Source organism: Arachis ipaensis, chromosome B8 (genome assembly GCF_059453495.1).
Source record: "Arachis ipaensis isolate K30076 ecotype BB chromosome B8, ASM5945349v1, whole genome shotgun sequence".
In the NCBI taxonomy this organism is placed as follows: Eukaryota; Viridiplantae; Streptophyta; class Magnoliopsida; order Fabales; family Fabaceae; genus Arachis; species Arachis ipaensis.
The window spans coordinates 114,154,012-114,180,844 of NC_142443.1; positions in this window are offsets into that span (position 1 = coordinate 114,154,012).

The window sequence follows — 26,833 nt, forward strand, 5'->3', positions numbered from 1 at the left end:
CTCTTCCCCATCACCTCTTCACCACTCACATCCATCCACTCTTCCCCATAAACCTACCTCATAAACTCCACCTACCTTCAAAATTCAAAATCCATTTCCCACCCAAACCCACCCTAAATGGCCGAACCTTTACCCCCCCTCCCATCCCTATATATAACCCTCCATTCTTCCTCATTTTCACACAACACAACCCTCTCTTCTCTTCTTGGCCGAAACACAACCCCCTCTCCCTCTCCTCCATTTCTTCTTCTTCTTCATCTATTCTTGCTTCTCTTGCTCGAGGGTGAGAAAAATTCTAAGTTTGGTGTGGTAAAAGCATAAGCTTTTTGTTTTTCCATTACCATTGATGGCACCTAAGACCGGAGAATCCTCTAGAAAAGGAAAAGGGAAGACAAAAGCTTCCACCTCCGAGTCATGGGAGATGGAAAGGTTCATCTCCAAAGCCCATCAAGACCACTTCTATGATGTTGTGGCCAAGAAGAAGGTGATCCCCGAGGTCCCTTTCAAACTCAAAAGAAATGAGTATCCGGAGATCCGACATGAAATTCAAAGAAGAGGTTGGGAAGTTCTAACAAATCCCATCCAACAAGTCGGCATCCTAATGGTTCAAGAGTTCTATGCCAATGCATGGATCACCAAGAACCATGATCAAAGTAAGAACCCGGATCCAAAGAACTATGTTACAATGGTTCGGGGGAAATACTTAGATTTTAGTCCGGAGAATGTGAGGTTGGCGTTCAACTTGCCAAACATGGAAGAGAGCGCACGCCCCTACACAAGGAGAGTCAACTTTAATCAAAGGTTGGACCAAGTCCTTATGGACATATGTGTGGAAGGAGCTCAATGGAAGATTGACTCCAAAGGCAAGCCGGTTCAACTAAGAAGATTGGACCTCAAGCCTGTGGCTAGAGGATGGTTGGAATTCATCCAATGCTCCATCATCCCCACTAGCAACCGATCTGAAGTTACTGTGGATCGGGCCATCATGATTCATAGCATCATGATTGGAGAGGAAATAGAAGTTCATGAAGTTATCTCTAATGAACTCTACAAAATAGCCGAAAAGTCATCCCCCATGGCAAGGCTAGCTTTTCCTCATCTTATTTGCCATCTATGTTACTCAGCTGGAGCTTTCATAGAAGGAGACATTCCCATTAAGGAAGAGAAGCCCATCACTAAGAAAAAGATGGAGCAAGCAAGAGAGCCCATTCATGGAGCTCAAGAGGCGTATGAAGCTCATCACCATGAGATCCCTGAGATACCTCAGGGGATGCATTTCCCTCCACAAAACTATTGGGAGCAAATCAACACCTCCCTAGGAGAATTGAGTTCCAACATGGGACAACTAAGGGTAGAACATCAAGAGCACTCCATCATCCTTCATGAAATAAGAGAAGATCAAAAAGCAATGAGGGAAGAGCAACAAAGACAAGGAAGAGACATAGAAGAGCTCAAGGACATCATTGGTTCCTCAAGAAGGAAACGCCACCATCACTAAGGTGGACTCATTCCTTGTTCTTACATTCTCTATTTTTCGTTTTCTATGTTAAGTGCTTATCCATGTTTGTGTCTTCATTACATGATCATTAGTAGTTAGTAACCATGTCTTAAAAGTTATGAATGCCCTATGAATCCATCACCTCTCTTAAATGAAAAATGTTTTAATTCAAAAGAACAAGAAGTACATGAGTTTTGAATTTATCCTTGAACTTAGTTTAATTATATTGATGTGGTGACAATGCTTCTTGTTTTCTGAATGTATGCTTGAACAGTGCATATGTCTTTTGAAGTTGTTGTTTAAGAATGTTAAATATGTTGGCTCTTGAAAGAATGATGATTAGGAGACATGTTATTTGATAATCTGAAAAATCATAAAAATGATTCTTGAAGCAAGAAAAAGCAGCAAAGAACAAAGCTTGAAAAAAAAAAAGAAAAGAAAAAGAGAATAGGCGAAAAAAAATAGAAAGAAAAAGAAAAAGCAAGCAGAAAAAGCCAAAAGCTCTTAAAACCAAGAGGCAAGAGCAAAAAGCCAATAACCCTTAAAACCAAAAGGCAAGGGTAAATGAAAAGGATCCCAAGGCTTTGAGCATCAGTGGATAAGAGGGCCTAAAGGAATAAAATCCTGGCCTAAGCGGCTAAACCAAGCTGTCCCTAACCATGTGCTTGTGGCGTGTAGGTGTCAAGTGAAAACTTGAGACTGAGCGGTTAAAGTCAAGGTCCAAAGAAAAAGAAGAGTGTGCTTAAGAACCCTGGACACCTCTAATTGGGGACTTTAGCAAAGCTGAGTCACAATCTGAAAAGGTTCACCCAATTATGTGTCTGTGGCATTTATGTATCCGGTGGTAATACTGGAAAACAAAGTGCTTAGGGCCACGGCCAAGACTCATAAAGAAGCTGTGTTCAAGAATCATCATACTGAACTAGGAGAATCAATAACACTATCTGAACTCTGAGTTCCTATAGATGCCAATCATTCTGAACCTCAATGGATAAAGTGAGATGCCAAAACTATTTAAGAGGCAAAAAGCTATAAGTCCGCTCATCTGATTGGAGCTATGTTTCATTGATAGTTTGGAATTTATAGTATGTTCTCTTCTTTTTATCCTATTTGATTTTCAGTTGCTTGGGGACAAGCAACAATTTAAGTTTGGTGTTGTGATGAGCAGATAATTTATACGCTTTTTGGCATTATTTTTAGTATGTTTTTAGTAGGATCTAGTTACTTTTAGGGATATTTTCATTAGTTTTTATGTTAAATTCACATTTCTGGACTTTACTATGAGTTTGTGTGTTTTTCTGTGATTTCAGGTATTTTCTGGCTGAAATTGAGGGACTTGAGCAAAAATCAGATTCAGAGGTTGAAGAAGGACTGCTGATGCTGTTGGATTCTGACCTCCCTGCACTCAACATGGATTTTCTGGAGCTACAGAACTTGAAATGGAGCGCTTCCAATTGCATTGGAAAGTAGACATCCAGGGCTTTCCACCAATGTATAATAGTCCATACTTTTCCCAAGTTTAGATGACGCAAACTGGCGTTCAACGCCAGCTCTCTGCCCAATTCTGGCGTCCAGCGCCAGAAACAAGTTGCAAAGTGGAGTTCAACGCCCAAAATGGCACAAAAGGTGGCGTTCAACTCCAAGAAGGACCTCTACACGTGCAACACTCAAGCTCAGCCCAAGCACACACCAAGTGGGCCCCAGAAGTAGATTTATGCATCAATTACTTACTTCTGTAAACCCTAGTAGCTAGTTTATTATAAATAGGACCTTTTACGATTATATTAGACATCCGGGATTGTATTTTGATCCTGTGATCACGTTTTGGGGGCTGGCCTCTCGGCCATGCCTGGACCTTTCACTTATGTATTTTCAACGGTAGAGTTTCTGCACTCCATAGATTAAGGTGTGGAGCTCTGCTGTTCCTCAAAGATTAATGCAAAGTACTACTGTTTTCTATTCAATTCATCTTATTTCGCTTCCAAGATATTCATTCGCACTTCAATCTGAATGTGATGAACGTGACAATCATCATCATTCCCCATGAACGCGTGCCTGACAACCACTTCTGTTCTACTTTCGATTGAATGAATGTCTCTTAGATCTCTTAATCAGAATCTTCGTGGTGTAAGCTAGAATGATGGCGGCATTCAAGAGAATCCGGAAAGTCTAAACCTTGTCTGTGGTATTCCGAGTAGGATTCAATGATTGAATGACTGTGACGAGCTTCAAAATCGCGAGTGCTGGGCGTTAGTGACAGACGCAAAAGGAGGGTGAATCCTATTCCAGCATGATCGAGAACCGACAGATGAATAGCCGTGTCGTGACATGGTGCGTTGACCATTTTCACTGAGAGGAGGGGATGTAGCCACTGACAACGGTGATGCCCTTGCATAAAGCCAGCCATGGAAAGGAGTAAGACTGATTGGATGAGGACAGCAGGAAAGCAGAGGTTCAGAGGAACGACAGCATCTCTATGCGCTTATCTGAAATTCTCACCAATGATTTACATAAGTATTTCTATCCCTATTTTATTAATTATTTTCGAAAACCCCATTACTATTTTATATCCGCCTGACTGAGATTTACAAGGTGACCATAGCTTGCTTCATACCAACAATCTCCGGGGGATTCGACCCTTACTCACGTAAGGTATTACTTGGATGACCCAGTGCACTTGCTGGTTAGTTGTGCGAAGTTGTGAACCATGGTATTGGCATCATGTTTTTGGCGCCATTGCCAGAAAAAGAAAGAGCAATGAATTTTACATAATCAAAGTGTAATCACAATTTCTGCGCACCACACGCGTGGATCACAAAGGCAACCGGCGCGCACGCACGCATGGCGCGCACGCGCAGGAAGCTGCACGTGACCTCATTAAAGAAAATTGTGCCTGGCAATTTTTTAGGCTCATGAGGCCCAATTTCAAGCTGTTTCTACATGGAAAAGACCCAAGGATGCTAGGGGGAAAGGGGGATCAATCATTTTACACTAAGACACAATTTTAGCTAGTTTTTGGTTCTTTGTTCTTCTAGAGAGAGAAACCATTGTTCCTCTCCAGATCTAGTTTTAATTTGATCTTCCCTTGTTGAATTCTGAATTGGATTTTGTTAATTACTAGTTTTGATAGTTTAATTTGAATTCCTTAGTATAATTTTGCTTAGATCTTGTGTTAGTTTTATGAATTCTTATCAATTGTCATTTTATACCCATTTCATGAATGTTGTGAATCTTGCTTTGTTGATGCTACATTTTTTATTTCTATGATTAATTGTGTTGTTTGGATGATTGTATGTTGATAATTGTTAGTGGGTACTTGTTAATTTCAATTTAATTGCAATTTGAACATGTCTTTTATTAATGCTTACCAAGTGTTTGATGAATTGTTTACCTTGATTATGGAGTAGTTCTTTTCACTCTTGGCCTAGGCTAAGGGAATTGGGTAAATTTGAGTCATTGGGTCTAATGGATTTGATGATTTGGGAGCCCTTAGTGGTCAATTTGATAACCATTGACGCTAACCTTCTATTAAGTCAATTAGTAGTAAGGTTAGAACTTATGGGTTGATGTTGACCAAACCATTTGACGTACTTCAAGTATAGAAGTAGACTTAATGAGTTTGGTTCCTCATAATTGTCAAGATATGGTTATTAGACAAGGATGGTGACCACAATTCCCATGCCTAGCCAAGAGTTGCTTTTATCATTCCTATTTGAAAACCCAAATTCTTAATTACTTGACTTAGTCATAGTTACTTGTTTAGTTTAGAATAGAATCATATTGGATGTTACTTTGTTAGTTTGGAATTGCTCATGTCTTGCTTAGTTATTTGAATTAATTTCTTGCATTCTAAGATTGCTTGCTTGCTAAGATTCCCATTTTATTTTCTTGCTCATGACTTACAACCCCAGAATTCTAACCAATGTTGAAGCACATGTTTGCCCATTCCTTGTGAGATGACCCGAGGTTTGAATACTTCGGTTATTTTTATTGGGTTGAACTTGTGACAACCAAATTCCTGTCTAAATTTGATCCTCGAGGCTTGTTTTCGGTAGAGCTATACTTGCAACGCAACTTTATTGAAAGATTCTTTACCGAGCATCCTTGTGCGCATCAAACTATAATATAGAAATAGATAGGGAACATTTAGTATAGTTGCATGCACGTAGGTAAACGCATTAAATAAATTATTTGCCCTTTCATTCATCTCCTTTGGTTGTGATTAGCATGAGGATATGCTATTGTTTAAGTGTGGGGGAATTGATAAATCCATATTTGACTATATATTTTGGATTGATTTGAGTGAATTTCATCATATAAACCCACATTTATTCATCTAAATAGCATGCTTTTGAGATTTCTTCCTAAATTGTGCTTGAAAGTGAAAACATGCTCTTTTGTGCTTAATTTTGTCAATTTTATTCACTTTAATCCCATTCGGTGCCTTGATGTATTTGTTAAGTGATTTCAGGTTTCCAAGGCAAGTATGGGTTGAAGAAGTGAGAAAAAGAGCATGTAAAAGAGAAGAAACCATGAAGGAAATGGAGTTTGGAAGATTCTGCATCCGTGCATGCACACAGTGATGCGTGCACATGCACAAGTGCGAGCTTGGCGACGCGTACGCATGACCCACGCATACGAGTGAGGATGAATTTCGCCAGGTGATGCGTACACGTGACCCACGCGTACACGTGACCCACGCGTACACGTGACCCGTGTCATGTGAGCTCATTAATTGCAAATCGCTGGGGGTAAATTCTGGGCCTCCAAAACCCAGTCCAACTCATTTGTGAAGCGATTTCAAGCCAAAGTGAAGAGGAATGAAGGGGGGAGCAATTAGGGTTAGTTTAGCATCATGTAGGACATTTTCTAGAGAGAGAAGCTCCCCCTTCTCTCTAGAAATTAGGGTTTGTAATTTCTCTTTAGAAAGTGATGAACACTCTTGTTATTTTGATTTCTATTTAATGCAATTTATGTTTCACGCTCTTTTATTGTTGAATTGAGTTGCTATTCTTACTTTACTTGTTTGGTAGTTGTAGAATTTATTATCTCTTGTTATTTTACCATGCTTTCTTTTTATGCCTTTCAAGTGTTTGATAAAATGCTTGGTTGGATTTTTGCTTAATTTTTTACTCTCTTGGTTGAGAAATTGGGTGATTGGGTGAAGTTGAGTAGTGGATGTCCATTCCATATTGTGTGAGGATTGTTAATTGATTTAGTTTCCACTAACTCTAAGCCTTCCATTAATAGAGTTGGCTAGGCCTTATGGATTGGGATCAATTATGCCCTTTTGACTAATTTTCGATGTTAGAATTGACTAATTGGGATTAATTCCATACAATTACTATATTTGTGGTCCACAACTAGGATAGAAATCCTTAATTCCCCAATTCTTGCCAAGAGTTCTTTTGCCATTTAATTTCTATTTTCATTGCTTTTACTTGCTTTCCATTTAATTACTTGCCATTTGAAATTCATGCCTCTTATAGTCAAAACCCCAAAATTCATAGCCAATAATAGAACATTTCATTGCAACTCCTAGGAAAAATGACACGGGACTTAAAACTCTTGGTTATTTTGTATTGATTATGACATCTTTAGATTAAAATTTGATTGTTGGCCAATTGTTGGGTTTGGACTATACTTGCAATGAAAGAAACTCTATTTTTAGTGTGAAATTCCAAATCTATGCTCTAGGCACATCATCACTATGTGACGGAGAGAGGAAGAAGCACATAAAGGTAGCAGTTGGCAGCTGTGTTTATTTGTGAATGGAGCTCGAGAGAGAGGGGGTAGATTAGGTTTAAGTTAATATTTTCTGATGGAATATTTTAAATTACAGATAGATTTTCCGTCTGTAATATTTTAATAAAACGCAGCATTTTATTCATTTAATTACAGGCAGATTTTCCGTCGGTAACCATTTTCCACGAAAAAATTAATTTTTCTGATAGAATTATCGACGGATTCTCTTTTCTGTCTGTAATTTATGCTAATTCATGTTTTTTTATTTCCGACAAAAAATTCCTCGCAAATTCTGTCTGTATTTTCGTGGGATAAAATCCGTTGGAAATATCCATCTCTAATAACTAATTTTCTAGTAGTGTATTAATAAATTATAATTAAAATAAGTCATATGACATATTGTTATTATAATTAAAATAAATTGTTTTTGTCTAAAATTAATGAATTTTTTCTCTTTTTCTTTCACTCACTTTTTTTTCTGCCTCTTTCTAAAATAAGTCATATGAAGTACCTTTATATTAATTAAAATAAAATATTTTCATCTAAAATTAATGAACTTCTTTTTCTCTATATCCCTATCTCTCTCTCACTCACACACGCTCTCTCTCATTCGATCACAAAGATATACCACATAACACTTTCTTATCATAATTAAAATAATTTTTTTTATTCTAAAATTAACAAGTTTTCTTTCTCGCATTCTCTATCTTGATTTCACTTCTCACTTGATTATTTATATTATATCATATATTAATAACCACCATATGAATCCATTATTAAGAGTAATTTTCTCTAAGTATGTCATTTAAGGTTTATCATGCTTTGCTAGGGTTTCCTTAGTTGAGTAATCCTTATTTCTAAAGTAATAAAGTTTTATTTCTTTTCTTCTATCATTACAAATCTAGATCTGCGATTATGGTGGAGACTGATTCTGGTACAAGGTTGTAAAGGCAACATGGCATTGTGAAAGAAGAGGAGGCGATGATTGGTTATTTAGAGAGACATCCGATTTGTAAAATCCAGTTAATTAATGATTAATTAGCCCACAAATTAAGATTTATTCTAGAAAATAAAAAATGCGATTTTTATGGTTTAATACGATAGAAAAAATTAAAACGAGAATTTCGACACTAATTTTAAAGAATTTAGCCCAAGATTGGGCCGAACGGGCCAAACCAGTTGGACCGGGCCTAAACTGGGCCGATGGCCCAACATATAAGAAGCCAAATTCAGCCTACTTCCCTTTCATTTCACTTGAAACACGTTGAGGAGCAGCAGCAAACCTCAACCCCTAACTCATCTTTCAACTCAAATTTCAATTCCACATAACTTTTGATCCGGAGCTCCGATTGATGAGCCGTTTTTGGCCATGCGTCGGGCTTGTCGAGCTCTTCAATTCTATTCAAACAAAACTGTAATTAAATTGCATTTTCCTAGCTCCATTTTTACTGCTATATTAATTTTGGGTTTAAGGTTTGAGGAACTCAATTCCTTGATTATTTTCATGTTTTAGGGGTTCACTAGACTTGATTCATTGGGAGTATTGCTCAAAGATCAGTTGGTAAAGTTAAGGAAACTCTATACCCTTGTGGTTGTCCAATTTCATGTGCCCTAGTGTTAAAATTGTTTAATTGTATGAACTAGTTGAGTTTATGTTGGATTAGAGTTGAAATTGTCAAATTGGAGCTTGATTGAAGTCTTGGAAAAGCTTGGAGTGGGCTTTTGGTGCTGGAAGATCCATTTGAAAGGTGTTGGAGCCTTGAAGGTTTGAGAAAAGTGAAAATTGGAGGTGTTCCGGGTTGAGCGGGGAATCGGCCAAGGTATGGTTTTGATTTCCTGTATCTAAAATGTAATGTGGTTGTGAAAACGTAGGCTAGTGGCCCTAGGATAAGAGTTTGAAATATTGATGTAGTTGATGGATGATATAAGTTGTGTTGTTATGTATGAATTTAGTGGATTGTGAAATGTTGATATGGTTGTTGGATGATGTGGATTAAGTTAAAATTTTGTGAATGATGATTGTTTGGTTGTGAGAGTTGCTAATTTACTGGTGAGCATGTAAGAGTATGAGTAATGTGGAATTGATATGCTTAAAGTGTTGGTAAGATAGAGGCTCTTGTTGTTGATCATGAATTGGTATGTGATAATAATGTGTATGTTCATGGTGATTGATGAAATTGAATAAATGCTTGAAAAGTTGAGCCATGGAATGTTGACTATAAATTGAAATTATTGATTTGAGATTTGGTTAAATGTGGAAAAATTGGTGGGTTGATGATTGGATGAGAGGTTAGAGATATTTGATGTTGGAATGGTTGGTTTTTAATGAATTTGGAAGTGTAGGTTTTGGAAATTGGAAGTTTATAAATTTTGGTAAAATTGAAATTTTGACGAACTTCAACGGATCATATCTCAAGCTATTGTTTTTAGAATTTGATGCTTTTTATAAAAGAAAGATAATTTCACAAGCTTCATAATGGTTTAAATTTGGTGGAAATATGAGTTTTGTGGAAGGAGATATGATCATTGAAAGTTTGGGCCTGAAATTTGAATTCTGCAAATTCTACAGAATTTGTGATTTCTGGTTTGTGTGTGCACGCATAGCCCTGTGCGCACGCACACCCTGTGGATTTTCAAACCTGTGCAGACGCACAGACCTGTGTGTACGCACATACGAGGACAGGGCTACTGATGGGAGTCTAGCATGCCCTGTGCGCACATTCAACCAATGAAGGCTTGCAAGCTGTGCGTACGCACAGCCTTGTGCGCACGCACACGTTGGGAATGACATTCGGTTGATGGCGCTAGCACATCTTGTGCACGCACTTAACAAATGTAAATTTTACTTTCTGTGCATACGCACAAGCCTGTGTGCACGCACACTTTCTGAAAATACTTCTGGGTGTGCGCATGCACACCCTTATGCGTACGCACACGACCCTATTCTTTTCTAAAGCTTTTGTTTTCAAGTCTTGCACATCTCCAACAAGCTTGTAACCTTCCGAGATGTTGTTTCACGCTTATAAACCACATTTTCATCCTTTAAATCTATAGAATGCCTAGTGAATGAGAGGAAGCTAGAGAAGAGGGTAACTTGTGGACGAAGAAAAGGGATGTTATGATGAGTTATGATTAATGATGAGGTTATAAGTTGTTGAGGAGGATGGTGGAGTGCTGTGTTATGATATAAGCCGAATGGCTGGGTATATGATATGAGCCGAATGGCTGTGTGATATGAGCTGAATGGCTGTGTGTGATGATGGTTTATGGTTGATTATGAATTATGATTTTAAGCCGGATGGCTGTGATAAATTGTAAATTATGGCTGGAAATGAAAATGGGAATGTGAATGATTGTTTTATCTTGAGTTCTCTTTCTCGAAAGTGTGACCCCAGAGAGATGGTGGAAGGTGAGGATCCCCTTCCTTGTTCCTCCTGGTATTATAAAATCGCCCCCAGCGAGATGGTGGGAGGTTAGGATCCCCTCCTTGGTTCCTCCTGGGCATATGAGAACGTACCTCCTGGGTAGATGCAAGGGTTGTGGTTTCACCACACTTTTTCCAGGTTGGTTAGTATAGAGACTCCCCGGGTGGACGCAAGGGTTATGGTTTCGTCCCACTTGTCCCGGGTTATGATGAGTTATGATATGGTCATAAGGAATGATTATGGACTGTGTATGGATGGATGTGAAATGATTATCTAAGACACAAGTTTCCCTGGATGAAAGCAGTCACTAGCCACCACGTGCTCCAGGTTAAGACTCGATACTCTGCTGACCTTATGTCGTAAGTGTGACCGGACACTATGAAAGGTCCGGATGAGCTCACCCCCGTGATAAACACCAATGTGGGTGTTGTATGATTGTGATTATGATTATGATTATGTTTATGATTGAGAATTACTCAAGTTGGGGATGCATGACAGAGGGACCGTCCAATGGTTAGCTACCAGGACTTGTCGGGTTGGCTCTATAACCGATAGATGAAACTCATCAGCCACTAGGATAGGCATGCATCATATGCATCTATATGTCTTGTTTGGATTGCCTAAGTGTTCCAAGGGTTACTTGAGACTGAAGGTTGATCTCGGATGAGATCTGCTGTGGTGGCCAGAGCTGCCATGTTCGACTTGTTGGACTTGGTGGTGCTGCTGATCCTTGATCACCGGAGGGTGGTGGTACCTGCAAGAGACTTCGATGCTTAAGTTAGCACGGGCTTTAAGTAGGTTTTTTGTGTAGAATTAGAGTATGAGTTATACATGGGTGCTCCAGTGTATTTATAGTGGTGTGGGCTGACCTTTCTAGATAAGATAAGTTAGTTATCTTATCTTATCTTTGAGTGAAGTCATCTTATCTTTTAGGGCTTAGTCGCCTTTAGAATGGGCTGCGCTCCTTCATCTGGGCCTACTTGGTCCTTCATGGTGATTTGGCTGAACTCTTTAAGGAGAGGTCGGTGGCAGTCCAACCTTAAGAGGTCGGTTGCTCTTGTCTTCAATCAACCCGGTGGCAGTCCTAACCCTTGGGAGAAGGGTCCAAGGAGGTCGAGCCCCCATTTTGCGAATGGCCAGGGTGACGTAATACTGATGAGCTCCTCTGGTGGAGCGATATGGAAGTTAGCATGCTTCTGGCATGGTGGGCATGTTTTGACAAACTCTGTTGCCTCCCTTTGTAAGGTCGGCCAGTAGAAACCAGCTCGGAGTACCTTTTTGGCATGGGCTCGTGCCCTAAGGTGATTGCCGCACATGCTACTGTGGACTTCCTCGAGAACTTCCTTTGTAGTGAAGGTCAGGACGCACTTAAGGAGAGCTGTGGAGATTTTTCTCTTATATAGGACGTCTTATATTATGGTGTAGTACTGAGCTTTTCGTACTAGCCTCTTTGCCTCTTTTTTGTCTGCTGGGAGTGTTTCTGATTTGAGATAGTTGATTATGGGTGTCATCCATCCTTGATCCTGTCCTGATATGGCTAGGATCTTTTCTTCCTCCAAGGTTGATGGATTTCAGAGAATTTCTTGGATGAGGCTTCTATTGTTGCCCACTGGTTTGGTGCTGGCTAGTTTTGAAAGTGCATCAGCTCGGGTATTCTGTTCCCGGGGTATTTGTCGGACCTTATATCCCATGAATTGTCCGAGCTGTTCTTTAGTTTTGTGAAGGTGTTTTTTCATAGTGGGATCCTTGGCTTGATAGCTCCTTTCTATTTGTGAAGTGACTACTTGGGAGTCGCTAAAAATGGTAAATCTTTGAGCTCCCACTTCCTTAGCCAGCTTCAAACTAGCCAGTAATGCTTCATATTCAGCTTGATTATTTGAGGCCGGAAACTCGAACTTTAAGGATAGCTCGATTTGGGTTCCCTGACCGCTTTCTAAAATGACGCCTACGCCGCTCTCGGCTTTGTTTGAGGAGCCATCTACATAAAGGCTCCACTTTATAGGGGTGCCCGGGGTATCAGTATACTCTGCTATGAAGTCGGCCAGGTACTGGGATTTAATTGCTGTTCGAGCTTCATTCTTGATGTCAAATTCGGACAACTCGACTGCCCATTGTAGGATTCTTCTAGCTAAGTCTATTTTCTGTAAGATCCCCTTTATAGGTTGGTTGGTCCGTACTTTGATGGTGTGAGATTGAAAGTATGGTCGTAGTCGTCGGAAAGTGAGTATGAGGGCGTAGGCAAACTTTTCTATTTTTTGGTAGTTTAGTTCAGCCCCTTGTAGAGCCTTACTGATGAAGTAGATGGGTTGTTGCCCACTTTCGTCCTCTTTGACCAACGCTGAGGCTATTTTCCGACTTCCTACGGTGAGGTATAGTATGAGCTCTTCACCTTCCCGAGGTCGACTAAGGACAGGTGGTTGCCCCAGAAATTTCTTGAAATCTTGGAAGGCTTGCTTGCATTCTGGGATCCACTCGAACTTCTTTCCCTTCCTTAATGTTGCATAAAAGGGGAGAGATCTTAAGGTTGAGTCAGCTAGGAATCTAGACAGAGCTGCTAGGCTTCCATTAAGCTGCTGGACCTCTTTGACACAGGTCGGACTTTTCATGTGAAGTATAGCCTGGCACTTATCTGGGTTTGCTTCGATTCCTCTTTGGGTGAGCATGAAGCCCAGGAATTTGCCAGCTTCTACCGCAAAGGTACACTTTGCAGGGTTAAGTCGCATGCCATGCTCTCTTATGGTGTCGAACACTTTAGCGAGGTCGGATAACAATGATTCCTCACTTTGCATTTTTACCAGCATGTCATCTACATAAACTTCCATTAGCTTTCCAATGTGATCGGCGAAGACTTTGTTCATCAGTCTTTGGTAGGTATCCCCTGCATTCTTGAGTCCGAAGGGCATAACTATATAGCAATAGTTTGCCTTTGGGGTTAGGAACGATGTCTTCTCTTAGTCGGGTTGATACATTGGGATTTGGTTGTATCCTGAGTAAGCATCCATGAAGGAGAGGTATTGATAGCCTGACGAAACGTCGACTAGTGTGTCCATGTTCGGGAGTGGGTAGGGATCTTTTGGGCAGGCTTTGTTGAGGTCGGTGTAATCGGTGCACATCCGCCACTTCCCATTTGACTTTTTGACCAGCACTACATTGGCTAGCCATAGTGGGTATTTTACCTCCCTTATGAACCCTACCTCCAGCAAGGCCTGTACTTACTCTTCTACAGCTTGGGACCTTTCTGGGCCGAGCTTCCTTCACTTTTGCTGTACTGGCCGAGACCCTGGGTATACGGCTAACTTGTGGCACATTAGTCCGGGATCGATACCAGGCATGTCGACGGCCTTCCATGCAAAAAGGTTAGAATTGTCTTTTAGGAGCTTTATTAGCAGTTCCTTTAAGTTTTCTCTCAGATTTGCTCCTATATTTTTTGTTTTGCTTGGATTGTCTCCAATTTGAACTTCTTGAGTCTCATCTTCTGGCTGAGGACGGAGTTCTTCGCGAGCTCGGATTTCCCCGAGTTCTATAGTGTTGGTTTCTTTCCCTATGGGGTCTCCTTTAAAGTTCAGACTTTCGTTGTAACAACGTCGCATGAGTTTCTGGTATCCTTTTATGGTAGCGATCCCTTCCGGAGTGGGGAACTTCATGCATAGGTGTGGAGTGGAGACCACAGCGGCAAGCTGGTTTAACGTTGTCCGACCTATTAATGCGTTGTAGGCCGAGCTCACGTCGACTACAATATAGTCTATGCTTAACGTCCTGGACTAAGTTCCTTTCCCAAAGGTTGTGTGCAGGGAGATGTATCCTAATGGTTGAATCGGGGTGTCTCCAAAGTCCGAACAAGCTATTTGGATACGCTCTGAGCTCTTTTTCTTGTAGGCCGAGCTTGTCGAAGGCGGATTTGAACAAGATGTCCGCGGAACTTCCCTGATCGATTGATGTTCTGTGGAGGTTGGCATTGGCGAGTATTATGGTTATGACCATGGGCTCATCATGCCCTGGGATGATGCCCACAGCGTCTTCTTGGGTGAAGGTGATATTGGGGAGGTCGACCGACCTGTCTCCTCCTCCCACATGGTACACCTCTTTGAGGTGTCTCTTGCGTGATGACTTAGAGATCCCACCTCCTGCGAATCCTCCATTTATCATATAAACATTTTTTTAGGAGTGTGAGGTAGGAGTTCGACTCGTCCGACCTCTTCATCCCTTCTTCTTTTTCTTGGCTCGTCTATTTTACTAGCTAGAAACCAATCTAGCCTCCCTTCTCTTGCAAGTTTTTCAATGACATTCTTTAGATCAAAGCAGTCGTTGGTAGAATGTCCAGAGATTTAGTGATATTTGCAATACTCTGTCCAATTTCCTCCTCCTCTTTTATGTTTAATCGTTCGAGGGGGCGGGATCTTTTCAGTGTTGCATATCTCTCTGTACACATCCACAAGTGACACTCTGAGTGGAGTGTAGTTATGGTACTTTCGGGGTTTTTCAGCAGGCTGATCCTCCTTTTTCTGGGCTCTTTATCCTTATCTCGAGGTGGGTAGGAGAATCTAGGTTTTGAGGTTTCTCCTAATCGAGAATTTTTCTCCATATTGATATACTTTTCTGCCCATTCTTATATCTCGTTTAGAGATGTTGGATGTTTTTTGGATATTGAGTGGCTAAAAGGTCCCTCTCTCAGGCCGTTGATGAGCCCATGATGGCTGCTTCTGTTAGGAGACTTTGTATGTCAAGACATGCTTTGTTGAACCTTTCCATGTAGCTGCGAAGGCTTTCTCGATCTCCTTGTTTAACTCCCAATAAGCTTGGAGCGTGTCTGGTCTTGTCCTTTTGGATGGAGAACCTAGCAAGGAACTTTTTGGCTAGGTCATCAAAACTTGCGATTGATCTTGAAGGCAAACTGTCGAATCACTTTATTGCTATTTTTGTCAGGGTAGTTGGGAAAGCTTTGCATCGAATTGCATCTGAGGCATCTGTGAGATACATCCTGCTTTTGAAATTGCTGAGATGATGGCTTGGATCAGAGGTACCATCATATGGCGTCTTGTCAGGAGATTTGAAGTCCTTTGGGACTTTAGTTTTCATGATCTCTTTAGTGAATGGATCTGTGATCCTTGTAGGAGTTATCTTCATGGTTGGAATGAGCAGTTTTGGTTTTGAGATCGGCCTCGGGCTTTGTGAGCTTGTCCTCTAGCTCTTGGCGACATCTCGCTTCTCTTCGGAGGTCTCTGTTGGCTTCGCGCTGGTGTTCGGCCTCTTGTTCGAGCTGTTTGAGACGTTCCTGTTGTTCTCGAAGGGCATCTAAAATTTCTGTGTTTGGAGAATGCTTGTCTCCATTTTGTTGAGGTGTATCTTTCGGTGTGATGTCTGCGTTCTTATGCGGCGTCCTGTTTTCCAAATCAGAAGTGTGGTCGTTGTCAAGGTTGTCCGCCATGATGATGGAATGACTTCTAGGTTCCCCGGCAACAGCGCCAATGTTCCGAAGGTCACCTGAAACTGAAGCTCGATCTCGGATGAGATCTGCTGTGGCAGTCGGAGCTTTCGTGTCAGACTTGTTGGACCTAGAAGTGCTGCTAATCCTTGATCACCGGAGGGTGGTGGTACTTGCAATAGACTCTGATGCTTAAGTTAGTACGGGCTTTAAGCAGGTTTTTTGTGTAGAATCAGAGTATGAGTTATACCTGAGTACTCCAGTGTATTTATAGTGGTGTGGGCTGACCTTTCTAGATAAGATAAGTTAGTTATCTTATCTTATCTTTGAGTAAAGTCATCTTATCTTTTAGGGCTTAGTCGCCTTTAGAATGGGCTGCGCTCCTTCGTCTGGGCCTACTTGGGCCTTCATGGTGATTTGGCCGAACTCTTTAAGAAAAGGTCGGTGGCAGTCCAACCTTAAGAGGTCGGTTGCTCTTGTCGTCAATCAACCCGGGTCACATAGCTCGACCCAAGGTATGAACACTAAGTGATTGCATAACTAAATACTACTTGATTACCTGCTATATTTGAACCCTATTTGTGATTTCTCTGTTTGTAATAATTATGTTTGTTGCATTTGGTTCCGCTGGTGGTTGGGAGGTTCAGAGGAGTTAGACAGGGGAGTTTAGATAGCTCTGAAGACCCTTAGCTAGTTGCCTATTTTAATTTCATGGTTTAGTTTTGTTTTAAGCTTTAATTTATCTGTTGGAAGTTCTAGGATTGCCTTCAGCTTTCCCAGGATATTATATGTTAGATATGTGGGCACTGTTACCATGCTGAGAACCTCCGGTTCTCACCCATGTGGATTTTGTGATTTTCAGATGCAGGTCAGGCGACACCTCGCTGAAGCATGCTGGAAGCTTCTGATGTTGCGAAGATCGTTATCTTTTGGGTTTATTTTTGTTATCTGTATTTGCTTAGATACTTATTATCTCCACCTATTATATATATGCTGTATTAATTCCTCTTAGAGGTGATTTTGGAGACTCAGGTTTTGTATCTCTGTACTTTGGGTTTTCTTTTGGGTTTTCCTATATATATCTATATATGTATATACACTTATTCGCTCGGGCCGGTTTATCTTCGCGAGCCGAGTCTTGAGTTTTGTTATATGTATTTTGGAACTCTTGGTATATCAAGTCGATTGCGCCACCTGCAGCACTGGTACATTTTCCAGAGAGTTCGGCAAACCCTGGGCTGACACTGTGCCTCGCGCCTAACCTAGCTCACACGTGCGCGCACCTGGCGCGTACGCGTCCTTCTGCCAAACTGCACATCGACGCGTAGGCGTGCACGACGCGTCCGCGTTGGTAAAAAAAATGGTGTTTATCGCATTCATATACTTCTATTCTTTGCATTTCAATTTTGTTTTTATAGCCTGTTTTCATTTTTTTCCTAAGTTTCTCATTTTAATAATGGTGTTGAACTTTCCTACTCAATTGTTGAGACTCTCTTGTATTATTTTGGTGCTTCGTGACTTGTAGCACTAATTGAAATGTTTGTTCTACATATGAGATTAGTACTTTAGTCCTTCCTAACTCATTATTCTTTGTTCTTGTACTTCCTTATCATTGAGTTAGGATGAGACCAAATGCTCTCATGCTTATCACTAATCTTGTTTGTGTAAATTCTTATTTGATCTTGATGCTCAATATGCTCTTCATGCTTTGACTTTACTCTTACATCAAGCTTAATGATATGCCTTAGCTTACATTGTTTTCTCACTCACATGTTGTAGCTACCATGTGGTGAGAACCTTACTCTTACTTGGCATTAGCCCCCGCCTATGTTCTATTTGCTTTGATATCTTTGTTGTAGGCTTAATTTTCTTTCTTTTTCGCTCTTTTTAGGCTGGTCACCAAGAAAGAAGGAAAAAGGAAGATCTTTGAAATGAGGCACAAACAAGTCATCAGCACAACCTTTTGAAGGAGCTCATCAGTTGTAGCAACCCGTCCACCTCGCTCTTCTTTGCATGCACCGAGGACGGTGCAATCTTCAAGTGTGGGGAGGTCGTCCGACCAATCTCCATGGGTAACAATTCCTTTCTCAACACCAATTCTTGATCTTTTTTGTTAGTTAGTTGTTGCATTGCATGATAGGCTGCATGTTAGTTAGAATTTATACATATTTTACCACTTCCCTTTTTATGTTAGGACTACTTGGTTAAGGTGATGATTTTCTTCCAAAAAATTATAAATTTTGGGCACCCTACCAATTTGAAAATTTTTTTTGTTGAACTTGCTTGAAAGAATTTATTTTGGAACGTGGTTTTTGAGCTAAGAACACAAGCTTCTGAGATTTGAGCCTAATGGTGTGGTTACATCTTATAACCACTTATTTTTCCTCCTTGTGTGCATTATTCTCTTCCTATGATTGTAATCTTTGATTTGTTTCATTCTTTATGTCCATTATTTTGTGTATTCATGCATTTATATGATTGAGGCCGTCATTTCATTTAGCTCACTTACCCAAAAAGCCTTACCTTTTATCATCCATTGTTAGCAACTTTGAGCCTACGCTTAACCCACTTGTTCTTAATTTTGCACATTACAAGCCTTAAAGCGAAAAATAAAAAATGTCCTTTATTTGGATCTTTGATTAGCTTAGGCTAGTGAGTGTGAGTATCATTCAAGTGTGGGAAAACTTGGGACAATGGTTGGAATAAAAGGGTGTTTTTATTTTGTATTTCTATATTTGGGAATTGGGTCGATACTCATGTGTTAATTAAATGTAAAACCATATGCATTGATGCTTTTGTATATACTTTATTGCAAAAAGAAAAAAAAAATGAGAAAATAAAAAGAAAGGAAAAAATATATGTAGATATCAAAAGAAAAAGGAAAAAAATAGAAAGAAAAGAAAAAGAAAAGAAAAGTAATAAAAAGGGGACAAAATTCCCCAAGTGAAGCTCAATAATAATTAATGCATATGTCTTGTGATAAAAAAAATGCATTAGGGTGTGAAAAAATGAAAAATGGGTAGTTAGGTTTGTTTAGAATTGTATAGGTTGCTATATAGATTAGGTGGGAAGTTTAAGGTAATCAAAGATTCAAATTTCAAGTCCACTTGACCAAATATGTATCCTTACCTTGACTCTAGCCCCATTACAACCTATAAAAAGACCTCATGATAAATGTGTGCACGCATTGAATAATTGTTGATTGTTAGATGAAAAACAAATCTTGGAAAGCATGATTAGGGAGAGAATTGAGAGAATCGACCCTATATACTTGAGCGACTAGAGTGCAAACACTTCCGGTGAGGGTTCGATGCTCAATTCCGTGATTCCCAGCTTTCATGAGCGTTCTTCTTGCAAGTCTATTTGAACTTCATTTTTATACTTGAATTGGTAGGATTCATGAATCGTTATAGGATCTTGGCCCTATTTGTGCATGTATGTCTTGGAGATTGATTTGTTTTTAACTAAGTAGGTAGAATCATTTTGCATTTAGTTGCATTCATATAGATAGATGAATTTAGGTTATTTGCATTGAATAAATGTCATATACCCCTTGCTTCATTCTTGGTTTAGCATGAGGACATGCTATGTTTTAAGTGTAGGGAGGTTGATAAACCCCATTTTTAGGTTTATTTTGTGTTGAATTTAGAGGGTTTTTGTCAATTTTTTTCCCATGTATCCAATGAAATAGCATGGTTTTTGTTATTCTCCTTTAATTGTGCTTAAGAGTGAAAACATGCTTTTTAGGTCTTAAAATAGCTAAATTTAATTCACCTTGATTCCATTAGATGCCTTGATATATTTGTTAAGTGATTTCAGATTTAGGAGGTAAGGATTGGATTGAGGGAATGAAGAAAAAAGCATGTAGAAATGGAGAACTCATAAAGAAATGAAGGAATCGTAAAGCTGTCAAGCCTGACTTCTTCGCACTTAATCGACCATAACTTAAGCTACAGAGATCCAAATAGCGCGGTTTCAGTTGCGTTGGAAAGCTAACATCCGGAGATTCAAAATGATATAAAATTTGCCATATTGCATTGTGTTTAGGGGCACGCACATGCACTGTACGTGTACGCGCCGATGTTGCACGTGACTCACTAAAGTGCAACTCATGGCCAGCGATTTTTGATGCATTTTGGGCCTAATCCAACTCATTTTTAATGCTATTTAACCCAAGGATTAAAGTGAAATGAACCAATTAGTGACCAATTAGTTTAGTTTAGTTTAGTTTTGGAGGGAAAATTAGTTTCTAGAGAGAGAAGCTCTCTCTTCTCTCTAGAATTAGGATTAGGTTAGATCTAGATTAGAAATTCTTAGATCTAGGTTAATTTCATGCTTTGATTCACTTTTTCTTTTGTAATTATTATTCTTCTACATCTCTTCTCTCTAGTTTAGCATTTAATTCTTGTAATTCTCTACTTTTATGTTGATACACTTTTGTTCTTCTATTTCTCTTTAATGCAATTTATGTTTTCATGTTCCTTTGTTATTCATTTGATTTGTTGTTGTTTAATTCCTTACAATTGAGTAGTGTAGATTTATTTTCCTTACAATTTTACTATGCTTTCCTTTTATGCTCTCCAAGTGTTTGATGAAATGCTTGGTTGGATTTTAGAGTAGAATTTTATGCTCTTGGCTTGGGAAGGTAACTTAGAAACTCTTGAGTTACTAATGTCCAAGTAATTGATGATTGGGAGCCATTAACTCTAGGTCTCACTAATTGAATTGGTGGAGAGCTAGGACTTATGGACTTGGATTGATATAGCTCACTTGACTTTCCTTTACTACTAGTTAGAAGATGACTTAGTGGGATTGATCCTTGCCAATTCTCATGTTGTGGTTAGTGATAGGGATAGAGATACTTGACCACCAACCCTTGCTAAGACCTTTGTAGCTATTAGTTTACTTCCTTGCCATTTATCTTTCATGTCTCTTATCAAAACCCTAAACATAACTCATAACCAATAACAAGAACACTTTATTACAATTCCTAGGGAAAATGACCTGAGGTTTAAATACTTCGGTTTATAATTTTAGGGGTTTGTACTTGTGACAAACAAAATTTTTGTATGAAAGGATTATTGTTGGTTTAGAAACTATACTTTACAACGAGAATTCATTTGTGAATTCTAAACCATCAAAAATCCATTCATCAAAATGGCACCGTTGCCGGGGGATTGCAATTGTGTCATGTTATTGGTTATTGTACATATGTGAATATTGTGAATAGTTTGCTTGTTGATTTAGTAGCTAGATTTTATCTCCTTATTTTTGTGCCTTCTATTTTTGTTTTTGCTATCATGAATTCTCACTTTGGCTATAAGATTGGTTCTAATTGTGTTGTAGGAAATGTGAACTTCAATAATGATACTCATTATGGATGGAACCAACAAAGATGGGAGGAGCCTCAAGAAATTGATCACTCCTATTGGCAACAACCTCCGGATACTTATAGGTATAATCACCATCCTAATGCATGTCAATTCAATGGCTATGGTGAATCTTTTTATGACAATCAATTACCACCATCATATGCCTATGACTCTTATCCTCAACATGAACCTCAACCATACTCACAAGCCTTTCTATACCAAGCACCCTCTTGTGACCCATCTCCATCATATAACCAATCACCCATACCATATTCTTATGACCATTATGAGCAAGAACCTTTAGAACCACCACAACCCTATCAAGATTACTACCATGAACCACCTCAATACTCACCATCTCCATACCCTTACCAAGAAGAACCACCTTCTAACTATGAATCCTCTCTCCAAAATTATGAACCCTCTTATCCACCCCAAGCCCCAATAGATGATTCTCTCACCTTGCTACTTCAAGGACAAGCGAACATGCAAAGGAACACCCTAGAGTTTGTGACTAACTTGACCAAGGTAGTGCATACTTTAGCCTACCAATGCTTGAATACTCAAGGTGCTTCTATAGCCACATGTGAAGAATCAATTGAAGATCATAGCATGAAGGAGAGATTGGAAACTCCGGTAGGAAATGAGGGATGTTATTTTGTATTGGAGCAACTAGAGGAAGCCATGATTGTTGAAGAAAAGGAAGAAGTGGTTGAAGATTTAGGAGATGTTGAAAGTCCATAGGAATGTAGCATCATGGAGCATTCTTCTAAGAAGCTTGATATTGATGTTGAGGAGGGTACGCAACCTCCAAGGCACATCATCGTTGGAGACTTGGAAGAGGTTTACCAAGAGATGGATACAATCATGGATGAATTTCTATCTACAATTGAATCATCTCCCATTGGACATGGAGTTGAAATTATAGAAGAATGTACACAACCTCCCATACCCTTGGTGAGCAATGAAGAAGAGAGTGAATCGGAAAAGAGCTACCAAAGGGAAAAGGTTGACTTTGAAGAAGCTTGCGAAGAGGTGGAGATAGTCAAGGAAGAGCACAAAGGAATGGAGCTTGCAAGATCATTGGGACCACCCCTACCTAAGTCACCATCCAACACAACATTCAAGTGGGTAAAATTCTTAGCCCTAAGCTTTACTTTCTCACTTGAATATGGTTTGATTGAAAATGATGGTCAACTTAGAGCCCTTTGTGGAGTTAAAAATAGAAGAGAGTTGTGTAGTAGTTGGAAACATCACTCTAAGTTCATGGTGGTTGCATGCTCAAAGTTGTATAGCAATGATTGGTGGAGAACTAAATTGCATGGGTCTAGGAAGTTGTTTGGAAGCTTCTTTGAGAATTCTAAGGTCGTGCCACCCGCATGGAATAATGATGATCAATTTAAGGACAGGTGTCAAAACAAAGTGTGAGATCCCGGATTGCACAAGGAAAATCAAATTTGGGAGCTCATGGTTTGTGAAGAACTCCATCAAAACTTGAAGATATTAAAATTGAAGAATGGAGCCTATTGGAGATTCAAGCATTGGTGGATGTTCAAAGATAGCTTCAAGCACAAGCCACCTTGAGAGGAGCTCCCATAAGTCCAACTTAAGGACAATAAACAAAAGTGCTAGGTGGGAGACACCCCACCATGGTAACTTCTTTTCATTTTCTCTTTTTGTACATATTGGTAATTAGTTTAATTTCATGTTTTATTGAGTTTGTTGAGTATAATTGACAGTTTAGTATGTTAAATAAGGTTTTAAGGTGTTTTGGTAGCTGTTTGGAGGTTTAGAATGCTTGGATTGGTGCAAAAATATAGAAAAATTTTGAAAAACAGAGCACCATCTACGCGTACGCGCAGCGCACGTGTACGCGTGCATTAAGCATTTTCGCCCCTCCACGCGGATGCGCCATGTACGCGTATGTGTGGATTGCAAGATTTCACCTCCCAGCCATTTTTCCGAGAGTTGCGCCTACACTGCGCCAGCACTATGCCTGAGGCACAAACCAACTCGCGCGTACGCGTACATAACGCGTACGCGCCACTCTCGAATAAGCCATCGACGCGGACGCGCCATGTACGCGTACGCGTCGCGTCCATCGCACCATCACCCACGTGCGCGCGCCATGCACGCGTACGTGTGGATGCCCTTCTTTCATTACACTTCTTTTCTTCTCCTATTTCCATTTCTTTCCTTCTCCTTTCTTCTTCCCTTCTCCTACCCTTCATCCAACACTTCCAAACACCATTGATAACTATTTATTTTTGTTATTTAATTAGTTAGTTAGTTAGTTGATTAGTTAGTTAGTTTAGTTTTCACTTCATTTTCTCTTTTCATAATAAGTGTTGGATTATTGATTTTGTTTACCATACATTGCTACTTATTACTAATTGCATGCTATCTTAGCATAATCATTTTGGATAGTCATTGTTGGATTCCTTGATTGAGGTTATATTATGCTACTTGGTTTTGAATTTTTTTTCATACTTAATCTTGAGAATACCAAGTGATGAGAATCACCTTCGAGCTTGTAACTCTTCATGAATTGCATGTTGTAGCTATCCACCATGTAATTTGAACCCTTTTCCTCGATTAGGCAATCTCTTGATATTGGATGTTGTGTATTTATCTCTAATGCATTGTGTTTCATGATTATATGCATCCATATGTTAGGGCTTGAATGCTTTCATGCTTCTTTAATGCTTTCTTTACCTTACAAGTTTACTTAAAGCATCCCAAGCGCATTAGGATGAGTGAAGTGCATGCTTCTTTTGTGACATCGCTTTTTATGCTAGTGTGTTCCAAAAGGCGCCTAAGTTAGAATTCACATACCTAATATTTCTTAATGTGACACTAATCCACTCACTCAATTCTAGTGATTTACCTCATTCCAAAAATGTATGCTTCCTTGCTTTTGTATTTTCTTCTCTTATGGTGTTACTTTCTGTCTTTCATGATTGATGCACCGCAAGCAAACATGGAAGCGGAACAAAGAACACGCAGCACCGGTTGATCTACCAGCTGAAGGTAGCAATCCGGAGAGTCGTTGTACCCCCTTGCTCATCTTTGAATGCACCGAGGACAATGCAAACTTTTAAGTGTGGGGAGATCGTCCGACCGTGCGGCGTTTTTGGGTGACAAGTCTCTAATTCCAACAATTTTGCATTTCATTTTTTTAAGTCTTTTAGGATTTTTAGTTTCATTTTCTTAATTTTGCATATGTATACATAATAAGCTTAGTCAAAATAATGAATTTTTTCAAGATTTCTATCTATAGGGCACCAATTGATTTGAGCGAAAATCTTCCATAGAACTTGCTTGAATTACATATATTTTGTGGAACATGGTTTTTGAGATAAGAACACAAACTTGTGAGACTTGAGCCTAATGGTGTGGTTACATCTTATAACCACTTATTTTCCCTTCTTGTGTGCATTATTCTCTTTCTATGATTGTAATCTTTGATTTCTTTGATTTTTTATGTCCATTATTTTGTGTATTCATGCATTTATATAATTGAGGCCATCATTTTATTTAGCTCACTTACCCAAATAGCCTACCTTTTATCTTCCATTGTTAGCCAATTTGAGCCTACGATTAACCCACTTGTTCATAATTTTAACACATTATAAGCCTTAAAGCGAAAAATAATAAAAGTCCTTAATTTGGATCTTTGATTGGCTTCAGCTAGTATATGTGTGTATCATTCAAGTGTGGAAAACTCGGGACATTCGTTGAGAAAAGTGTAGTTTTGTGTTTTTGTTGAAAATATTGGGAATTGGGTACATGCTCATGTGTTAATTAAATGTAAAACCATATGCATTGATGCTCTTGTATATACCTTATCGAAAAAGAAAAAAATGAGAAAATAAAAAGAAAGAAAAAAAATATACGTAGATATCAAAAGAAAAAGAAAGAAAAAGAAAAAAAGAAAAAGAAAGAAAAAGAAAATAGAAAAAGAAAGAAAAAGAAAAAAAGAGAAAGAAATAAAAAGGGGACAAAATGCCCCAACGCAAAGTGAAGCTCAATAAAATCAATACATATGAGTTGCGAAATGAAAATAAAATGCATGAGTATGTGGAAAAATGAAAATTGGGTAGTTAGGTTAGCTTTGAAATTGTATATGTTGTCATATAGGTTAGATGGGAAGTTTAAGCTTATCAAAGATTCAAATATCAAGCTCACTTGACCAAATATGCACCTGGTGCACGAAATTGTGATCTCTGAAACGGCGCCAAAAACTTGGTACACACAATCATAATCTCAACTCTTTTTCACAACTCCGCACAACTAACCAGCAAGTGCACTGAGTCGTCCAAGTAATACCTTACGTGAGCAAGGGTCGATCCCACGGAGATTGTCGGCTTGAAGCAAGCTATGGTCATCTTGTAAATCTCAGTCAGGTAGATTCAAATGGTTATGAGGTTTTGATAATTAAAATATAAATAAAATATAAAATAAGATAGAAATACTTATGTAATTCATTGGTGGGATTTCAGATAAGCGTATGGAGATGCTTGTTGCTTCTGAATCTCTGCTTTTCTACTGTTTTCATTCAATCATTCATACTCCCTTCCATGGCAAGCTATATGTTGGGGGATCACCGTTCTCAATGGCTACCGTCCGTCCTCTCAGTAAAAATGGTCCAAATGTGCTGTCACCGCATGGCTAATCATCTGTTGGTTCTCACTCATGTTGGAATAGGATCCATTGATCCTTTTGCGTCTATCACTATGCCCAACACTCGCGAGTTTGAAGCTCGTCACAGTCATCCCATCCCAGATCCTACTCGAAATACCAAAGACAAGGTTTAGACTTTTCAGATCTCAAGAATGCTGCCAATTGATTTTAGCTTATACCACGAAGACTCCGATCTTTCGGAATGGAGGCTAAGAGATACACACTCAAGCTATTGCAGATAGAACAGAAGTGGTTGTCAGGCACGCGTTCATAGGTGAGAATGATGATGAGTGTCACGGATCATCACATTCATCAGGTTGAAGTGCGAGTGAATATCTTGGAATAAGAATAAGCTTGAATTGAATAGAAAAACAATAGTACTTTGCATTAATTCATGAAGAACAGCAAAGCTCCACACCTTAATCTATGGGGTGTAGAAACTCCACCGTTAAAAATACATAAGAAATGAAGGTCCAGGCATGGCCGAATGGCCAGCCTTCAAACGTGTACAATATGATCTATGATAGCATAGTTGATCAAAGATGGTCCAAAAGACATAAAATAAATCTCTAAAAGTAGTTTTTATACTAAACTAGTAGCCAGGGTTAACAGAATTGAGTAAATGATGCAGAAATCCACTTCCGGGCCCACTTGGTGTGTGCTTGGGCTGAGCATTAAAGTTTTCACA